The sequence below is a fragment of the Podarcis melisellensis genome (genome assembly GCF_964234715.1).
Source record: "Podarcis melisellensis genome assembly, chromosome: 2".
Lineage (NCBI taxonomy): Eukaryota > Metazoa > Chordata > Lepidosauria > Squamata > Lacertidae > Podarcis > Podarcis melisellensis.
Genome location: NC_138529.1, coordinates 13,339,424 through 13,349,233, shown reverse-complemented (window position 1 = coordinate 13,349,233; position 9,810 = coordinate 13,339,424).

The window sequence follows — 9,810 nt, the reverse complement described above, 5'->3', positions numbered from 1 at the left end:
GTCAGTCTATTTATTTGGTAAAACCTGCTTTTGATTTGATCTCCGTGGGCTATCTCCTGCCTGGGTTCTAAGGCTGGTATTTTACTCTATCCACAAAAGCAACAAGGCAATTGCATGTTGGATTCAGAACCAATAAGAGTGATACGCATACAGATGCCTGCATTTTGGAAGTATATAATCTATATACAATGGTAGCGGTGGCAGTACTGGAGCTGAGCACTGAGCCTAAAAAAACCCAAAGTCACCCTAAAAGCTTTCCCCCTTTCCTGAATTTTCAGCTTTCGTGTTAAATAAACAGTAAAGCTACAAATAATATGCACACGGAGCAAAGTTGCTTCCAGGTTTGCACCCTTGAGTGATGTTTTTCTGCATTTAGCTGGAAGAGGAATTAAAACTGGAGCTGAGTGAAAAATGCCTCCCACCTTTTGAGGTCTCATTTGTCTGTAAAGCTATTTTTATTACAGCAAAGAAAAACAAAGAAAACAATATTCTGAAGTCAATTTCAAATATCAAGCGTTGGTTTTTTTAACATGAAGACTAAAAGAAAGGAAAGAAAAAGAAAACACTTTTGATTCTCTATCTATCAGCTTTAAAAACATATGCAAAATTCTTACTCCATAATAAAATTCAACTCTTATACTTTTCCATAAGCCAACTTTTTCCTGTCTTCAAACTGAAACCCTCGGGTATAGGGCGGTATATAAATTCAATCAATCAATCAATCAAATATCACAAGCCTTTTGAGGTCTCATTTGGGTAGCGGAGGGTGCTAAAGTTTCCCGGGCTGCTCCCAGCTCCTTCGATCTGCCAGGTGCCATATTTAAATCCTCAAAATGCAGAATTTGAAAAGTTCATCAAATGGAGGTTCCATACAGTGCTTAACATACCATAACATTATCCAGCAATGTCCTTGTGCATGGCTAAAACCTTTGTATAGTGTCTACTTGAAGGCATGTTCTATTCAAATGTGCACATAATTGATCTGTAAATTGCTATTCTTTTTATCATGGAGAAATAAGAAATGCATGCAGGGAGTGGAGGCTGCTCCATTTGGGTGAATAGACAACTGCCCCACCTGCAGGGGTGCCAACTCTATGAGGCTGAGGTGTCTTCAGTGCCCCCCATATCTGCTGGAAGGGGGCTGGGCCCCTCAATGCTGAGGGAGTGGAGGAGGAGCAGCTTCAGTGACCAGCTCCCCCTCTGCACTCAACCTCCTCCCAGTGATGTGACATTGCACATGAGATGCGCATCCTGTGCATGACATCACACACACCGCATGCTCTGGGCACAAATGGGCACCTCTGCCCATTACCTTTAGTCTGCCCTCAGCCAGTCCCCATCTGCCTGCCTTCTTACTTACAGCCCACCAGCTTCCTCCTCCTTAGTCTCCATGCCATCTTTGCAGAACCCATCAGGCTGTGCAAAGACACCAGGGGTATTTGCCAAGGGTATTTGGTAAGTAGTTCAGCCAAGGCTAGCCCAAGACAATTTGTTGCCCTGAGAGAGAAATGTAAATGATTTCCCCAAGGGATAAAAGACACAGCGCCAAAGAGCAGATGAAGAAGAGGAGGAGTTGGAGGAGGAGTTTGGATTTGATATTCTGCTTTATCACTACCCGAAGGAGTCTCAAAGCGGCTAACATTCTCCTTTCCCTTCCTCCCCCACAACAAACACTCTGTGAGGTGAGTGGGGCTGAGAGACTTCAGAGAAGTGTGGCTAGCTCAAGGTCACCCAGCAGCTGCATGTGGAGGAGCGGAGACGCGAACCTGGATCACCAAATTACAAGACTACCGCTCTTAACCACTACACCACACTGGCTCATAATGGGTACATTGTGAAGAAAATGGCAGCTCCCACATTGATTTCTCCCCAACCCACTTCATGATGTATACAGTGGTACCTCTGGATGCAATCTGTTCTGGAGCCCCATTCACATCTAGAAACAAACCTAACCAGCGATGGCACATCTGCGAACGCGCGCGTCACTTTTCGCCACTTCTGCGCATGCACGTGACATCCTTTTGAGTGCCTGCGCATGTGCAAGTGGCGAAACCCGGAAGTAACGCGCTCCGTTACTTCCAGGTTGCCGCGGAGGGCAATGCGAATGCACTCATCCCGAAGCACATTTAACCCAAGGTATGACTGTAGTTGCCCTGTATACCATGTGTCTGTTTTATGGTACAGTTTCATTTTGTGTCACATAGCTGCCAATTGGCTGCTTTTTAAAGGTGGCCCCAAATCTGCTGCCTAAAGTGCCTGGCTTGCTCTGGTCCATGGGTTCACGAAGAGTCAGACACGACTAAATGACTAAACAACAACAACAAAATGTCCATTTCACCTCATAGTAAGTAAGACTGGTGTGTGTGTGTGTGTGTGTGTGTGTGTGTGGCATGCTAATAAGTAAAATGACTTAAGTTTAAAACCAGCTGAATTACCGGTACTTGTTTCCTCCTGCTGAAATCTCTAATGACTTGTCACTTACTCCAGTAGTCCCTATTGAAAGTGCCAGGTTTGTGGGGCAATGCACATTCATCTTATGTCTGTCTGCAGCTGCTCAAACTTAGGTAAAGGTAAAGGGACCCCTGACCCCTGTCCAGTCGTGACCGACTCTGAGGTTGCGGCACTCATCTTGCTTTACTGGCCGAGGGAGCCGGCATACAGCTTCCGGGTCATGTGGCCAGCATGACTAAGCCGCTTCTGACAAACCAGAGCAGCGCACGGAAACGCCATTTACCTTCCCATTGATCTACTTGCACTTTGACGTGCTTTCGAACTGCTAGGTTGGCAGGAGCAGGGACCGAGCAACGGGAGCTCACCCCGTCGCGGGGATTCAAACTGCCAACTTTCTGATCGGCAAGTCCTAGGTTCTGTGGTTTAACCCACAGCGCCACCTGCATCCCGTTGCTCACACTTAAGGACAGGTAAATTGTGTGAGTCTTAGGCTGTGGACAGACAATACCTTTAAAACACATTTGAAGCATATTCCTTCCCTTAAAGAATTCTGGGCACCATGGTTTATCCCTCTAGACCAGGGGTGCACAACCTGCAGCCCTCCAGATGTTTCTGGACTACAACTCCCATCAGTCCTAGCCAGCAAAGACAGTGATCAGGGGTGACAGAAGTTGTAGTACAGAGACATCTGGAGGGCCGCAGATTGTGCACCCCTGCTCTAGACTTATAATTCCCAGCAACCCTTATGTACCCCCTAAGTGTCCTGTTTTTAGTGGGACATACCGGATCAAAGAAGCCAATCCCAATCCCAGAATGCTCTGTTTTTTGGTCCAGCGCTCTGTTGATCATTAACAGGGTTGCGCCAAAGCATCTTCTGGTCCAGTGCTTTGGAACAACCCTGCTGAAGATCATCAGAGAACAAGACTGGAAGGTGTGCCCCTCCTGATCTCCCAATTTGGGGGACAAAAAAGTTGGAGGGTGTTCTCTTACCAAATCCACCCTTCCTGTTCCAAAAACAGAGAAGGGGATATTTCAAAAACAGTTTTCAAAGTGCTTTGGCCATGGGAGAAGAAAAGTAATATTTATGATGTCAGAAATACTAGCCGGTAGATACCATGACATTGGCCCCATGACATTGGGCATATATATGCACACACGCATATGCACACACACATATATATACATGCTTGCAGAATCCTTTATAGAGCTCACTCTGGGACACAAAAGTGTTTGTTTTGTTAGTTTTCCTGCAAAACAGACACAACCCCAACTTATTTGGACCCCGGTGCTGTCCTCATTCACCTCTGAATGCACAGAGTGGGCAGAATAACTCCCATACAGAGTTTCTCTTAAATTAACTGTTAAATTTCCTGCAAGTGCCACTTAATAATGGTGGCTGTATAACTGTAGGATCATTATCAAACATCATGCTGCAACATAACACCAATATAACCCACCTACATAACAAGCAATATTATCCCAATCAACTTGGAGAGGTAACATTCAGCAATAGAAAATAGATCTAATGTGCAGTACCACCTTCCTGCATGCCTGAGAACATTGTCCTCTCTAGAAAGGCATGATCCCTTCTTCATGAGTCCTTAAAAGTAATTTAAAAGAAGAACAACCAAGTCTGATCACAAACTCTTTAGATTTTCTGACTGTAACAGGGCGAAAAACAACATGTTTCTCAGTTGTTTAGAAATTGGTCTGTGCCTGTCTGTCAGGCTTCATGGACCACTGTTTGTTTGCTGTTTCAAGATTACAGCTAATACCAGTATTAGGGCTGGTACCTATGGATTCTGTACCCAGAAGAGTAACATGCCTGAAGCTCTGTATCAAAACCCAGTGTTGGCCCATATGGGCAACAAAAAAGACAAAAATGAGACACAGCAGCTAACATTTGTGCAGCTGAGTTAAAGACAAAGGGCAGTTGCATCTTGTGGCCTTGCTCTTACAGTGGTGGGGTCACAGTGGGCTAACCTGGTGGGGAGTGACAGCAGCACTGCAAATACACGGACTGCCATTTTGATTTTCTACAACATTTTCCCACGGTCGCATCACAGGCTACAGCAGAACTAAAAATAGCAGGTGGCTGCCAGACCAGTTGCACAATATGGGCAACAGCTGTGGGCCTTGCCCTAAAGGCAGTTGCCGAAGGGTGTTGGTGCTGGCTTGATAAATAATCAATGCACTGGGCCCAGCACTGATAATTAAATTAAATGTATAATGCAATATTATAAATGTCGCAATAAGAGAAGAAGAATTTGGATTTGATATCCTGCTTTATCACTACCCGAAGGAGTCTCAAAGCAGCTCACAATCTCCTTTCCCTTCCTCCCCCACAACAAACACTCTGTGAGGTGAGTGGGGCTGAGAGACTTCAGAGAAGTGTGACTAGCCCAAGGTCACCCAGCAGCTGCATGTGGAGGAGCGGGGAAGCGAACCCGGTTCACCAGATTACGAGTCTACTGCTCTTAACCACTACACCATACTGGCTCCATAGACCTTTCCTTTTAACCTCACATCAACACTGTGAGGCAAGAGAGAGAGAGAGAGAGAGATTCCAGCTCTTGAACATGCGTCTTTCCAGACTCAACTTTCTAATGCAACATGGCATGAAGAATCATTAGGGAAGAAGCAAACAGATGTTGCATGCAGTTGTGTGGAACTTCCCGCCATTTTGGTTTGTTTGTTTTGTTTTAACCAAGCATAGCCTCAATAAGAGGTTGTGAGCTGAAGTGGAAGACCAGTTGGGAAGGAACTGCCTTAAGCGTTGCTCAACCAGCTCAAAATCCCCCTCCCTAAGTTGATTTTGTACTCAGAGAGAATATGGGAACATGGGCTACATTTCCCTAGAACAGGTTACTTATATCACAGGGCCGTGCTGAAAAATGTCTCAGGAATATTATCTAAGATTCTATCGCATCATCTCGCTATCAGTCTATGCCAGAAGAAAATTCACATCTGTCAAGAGTGACTCATGAGCCTCGACATTAGGCCATCTATGCAATTTAGAACAAGGTGCTGTTGTTACATGTCACTTTTCCAGTCTCCACAGTTGATCTGGGAAGGAAGTTAATTGCAGTGTCATAAATCTATTGAGGTGATAGAAGTAGCTGACATCAGGAGAGGAGCTGAAATCATGGCTTCATTTCTTTGAACACAGGACAGGAGATCACTATACTGGGATCGCTTCAAACTTTATCTATTTTGTTAGTGTCTTGGGGGGGTGTCAATAATTAAGAATCCAGGTTTACAATCTGTGGCAACGTCACTTTTAGGATTTGAAGTTGTTTTTACATTTGAAAGTGCTTTTTTAATTGTTGCCATTGTGTTTCTACGCAAAATTGTGTAATTGTTTTCATTGTGAAATTGCTTCAAGATGTTTTATGAGATGTAATTCATAAAAAGAAATAAATGTTGGCTTTCACTCTAGAGATGAACTCATTGACTTGAAACGTCTGTCCTCAGAGTAAAACTGATCTGGATCTAACCATTCATATATAATATGTCCAATGGATTTTCTTCCTCAGCGCATAAATTCTGAAAGCATAGGGACTAAAACCTCTTGCGTTTATACAAGATTGGGGGCTGTGAATGCAGCAACTCAGGAAGGTATGTGTTGTCTGTTGAATCTTTGACTACACCCACATCACTTTTATCAAGTACCAGCACCATTTAAACAAGAAACAAAAAAAGGATTGGATCCAATATCATTGTTTGTATATATTACTGAACTAAGCACTAAGTAAGTTATTGAGCACAGGTGTCTGTTTAACAGCCTTCTTGAGCTCCGAACACAGGCCTGCATCAGAGCTTCTCTGAGTTGCAGGAAAGAGGGGAAGGAGCAACTCTCAAAGCTGGGTTGTTCTTAAAGGAACAATGCACAGGGACTAGAATGGTGTTTCCCAACCTTGTGCCTCCAGCTGTTTTTGAACTACAACTCCCATCATCCCTGACTAGCAAGACCAGTGGCAAGGGATGATGGGAATTGTAGTCCAAAAACAGCTGGAGGCACAAGGTTGGGAAACACACATCACATAAGGGACCTAACTTAGGGATCATTGACATTTCCGCTTCTCCCATGCCTAGAAAGAATGGGTCTGAGAGGTTCCCCCCCCCCCCCGCCCTACTCCTTTCCCAAGGAAAATCCACTCTCTTAAGCTAAACTGAAGAAAATGTCAATCTGGAAAAACATCAAATTGCTGTTTGCTCCAACTGAGCACTAAAGAGCAGAAGCTTAGTCATGCTGGCCACATGACCCAGAAGCTGTACGCCGGCTCCCTCGGCCAATAAAGTGAGATGAGCGCCGCAACGCCAGAGTCGGCCACGACTGGACCTAATGGTCAGGGGCCCCTTTACCTTTTAAGAAGGTTAGATGGTGCCTTGTACACCTCCTTCCAGCAACTCCTGCAGCCAAGCTGTGCCAAACATCTTGCTCTGCTTTCCTTTGGACCATATCAGGGAGGACAAGAGGGGGTCTTGCTATCTGGGCAACCCAGGACCTACACACACTGCCCAGGTTTGTGCCCCAGGGAAGTCACTTTGGTACTGCTAATGCAGTCATCTGACTTCACCCCTGGAGGCAGACTCCATTGCCTCTAGAGGCAGACAGATACCCACAACAACAACAACATGCTTCCCCTCACATTGCCTGTCATTTAAGTGCTTACTAAAAACATAGGTCTAATGTGTCTAATTCAAACAACACACTATCAGCTTTCCAACTGCACAACCTTCCCCCCAATTCTGAATTTTATTTCAAACTGCACACTTAGAAAACCCTGAACATACTGAAGCCTGCTTAAGATGTGTATGTACATGTCAATTAGGCTTTTTCTAAAGAAAGCCCAGAGTGGAATAAAATGTACTTGATGGGATTCCATGCGGTAGAGCAGGAAAGATGAACATTTGTACGGAGAACAATAGCAGTTCTTCTGAGAAGCTTCCAATTCTCTGAAAAAGCTAATGTCTGTTTTTCTTTTTTTGGACATTATTTTTATGGAGATCATTTTTCTACATCTTCTTACATACATAAAAATGTCAGGCTGTCATCACACAACCCGCACTAGAGAATTTCTAGTACCACATCACAATTCTGGATAAGCATGACATCAGGGCACAGAAAAGGAGCAAAAGAGAATAGATTCTATCCAGAAGAGTCAATCCCTTAGTTGACCTTCAAACTCAAAGCAGTGCTCAGTTTTGGATAATAATAATAGCCTAAAACATCTCAACAAGCTGTTTTCCAGAGTTGGTTATTACTCAATTCCATATAGCACAGTACAGGAAAACACTCAGCTGGCATAGTAGCAATACTTTTAATATATTTTAATTGAGGGCAGTCAGCTCTTGCCTTTACTGATGGTCATCCAGATTCTGTATGAGGAAGAGCTGCTATTCCTGATGGTAGAGAGCATAGCTTTCAAAAAAAAATAATCTGCAGTTTCCAAAACGTTAATGGACTTTGAATCAGAACCATAGATTTCAACACCATAGAGCATTTATCTTTAGGGCAGGCTTAATCAGCCGCCCTCCCTTATTGTAATAGAACTTCATCAATGCCCCTATGTTTTTCTGTTCTCTGACTTTTACTGCCTTCATATAACACTTCCAAAAGAGGGTTTTGCTAAAGAGTACACCCAGGTATCTATATCAGTGAGGTTGTTCTATAACCTGCTGTCCTAAACACCATTTATACATAGGACTGTGTTTGCCAAAAATCATAATCTTGGTCTTAGAGTAATTTATTGATAGGTTTTCCCATTTACAGTATGTACTGACCACTTCCAAGAGATTTCTGAGGCCCGATCGGGAAAGAGAGAGGAACACTAAATCATCTGCATGCATCAAGATTGAAATCTTTCTGTTCGCTAAATACGGCACCAAATCATTAATATAAAAGTTTAAATGAGTGGGAGCCAGAAGGATTGCAATCTGTAAACCCTAACTCCCATCTACAGAAACACTCTTTCCAAGGAATTTTCACTGGCTAAAGTTGCCCAGTTGTTGGAAAAGCTGACCTTGGCTCTCTGGTGCCCTGAAATGTTTTCAGGAAGACTTCTCACAAAGTCTGTGCATCACACTCATCAGTATTCTTCATTCCAGCTGACTGCAGAGTTCAGCACTTTAAAATTGACTTTAAACAAGAGATCAAAGTTTCATAACAAGTTCTTTTCCTGATCTGTACCCATTAAGTCAATTTTAAAACATTTAGCAAAACATTTTCCTCCAGGCAAATTAAAGTTGTCGAGCCTGGTAAAGATGGCTCATCTGTGTTGCTGCCTCTTCTACACTTATTTGAGATTTTATCTCTTCCTTTGGGTTCACCATTTGTCTCCACATGGAAGGAGATGGGGCAAATATCTCCTGAGGGCCAGGAAAGGTCAAAAGATATCACACATTTTACAAAAAGAGATAGAAGATCTAGAAAATGTGTATCCACTAACACAGGTAGAGGGAATGCTTAGCCCTTCAGATGCTTCTGAACTATAACTCCTATCATCCCAAACAAGCATGGCCATTGGCTAGGGATGATGGGAGTTGTAGTTTACCAGCTTCTGGAAGACAAAAGATTTCCCACACCAACTCTAACATGAATCAGATGAAAATGATTCCTTTAAAAAAAATAATCATGTGAACGCAGGGTCATTTTTGTTATTATAAAAAAATTAAAAGTTTCCTTTGTTTAGAGTGGCTCTCACCCCACTCGCACACTTCTTTTAAGTAACAAGAAGGGGATTTAGCAGGGGCTTGGGTGGTGGTTGTAGGCCTCAGCCCTCTACCTACCATTCAGTGTAGCCCACCTGAAGAAATGGCCCAACAACCAAAGATCTTGACTCAGAAAGATCTTGCTCCTTCCACAAAGATGCCTTGCGATGTGAAGTGGGATAGCTGTGAGATTAAAGAAGACAACTTGTTGGTGCCCATCTAGCTACCCCTGAATCACAGAAAATGTTTCTAGCATTCCTCCAAATAACGCCGATTTCCTAATGTTACAATTATGTTTGCAACACGGTCATTAAAAGCAGCGAGCCTTGGATTAACTTTTATTAAGTTTACTCAGGTGCATTTGCATCTACAATTTTAAACAGCCGCCATCTGCTGCCCCCACATCATCTCTGTCTGGATTACGGTGTGCTTTTGCTTTTTGTGTAGTTTATTCCTCCGCTGCTGCCCCTACAGTGGAGGAATAAACTACTGGGAAGAGGCACTTTGCTCTGTCCACATCCTGACCAGAAAGCCCTGGCTGTACCCAGAAGCAGATGGCTACAAAGAGCAATCCAAACTTTTACCAGGGAGTAGCAAACCAACAGATCAACGAACGTATCCAAAGCTCTGTAAGCTTGTGCCAGC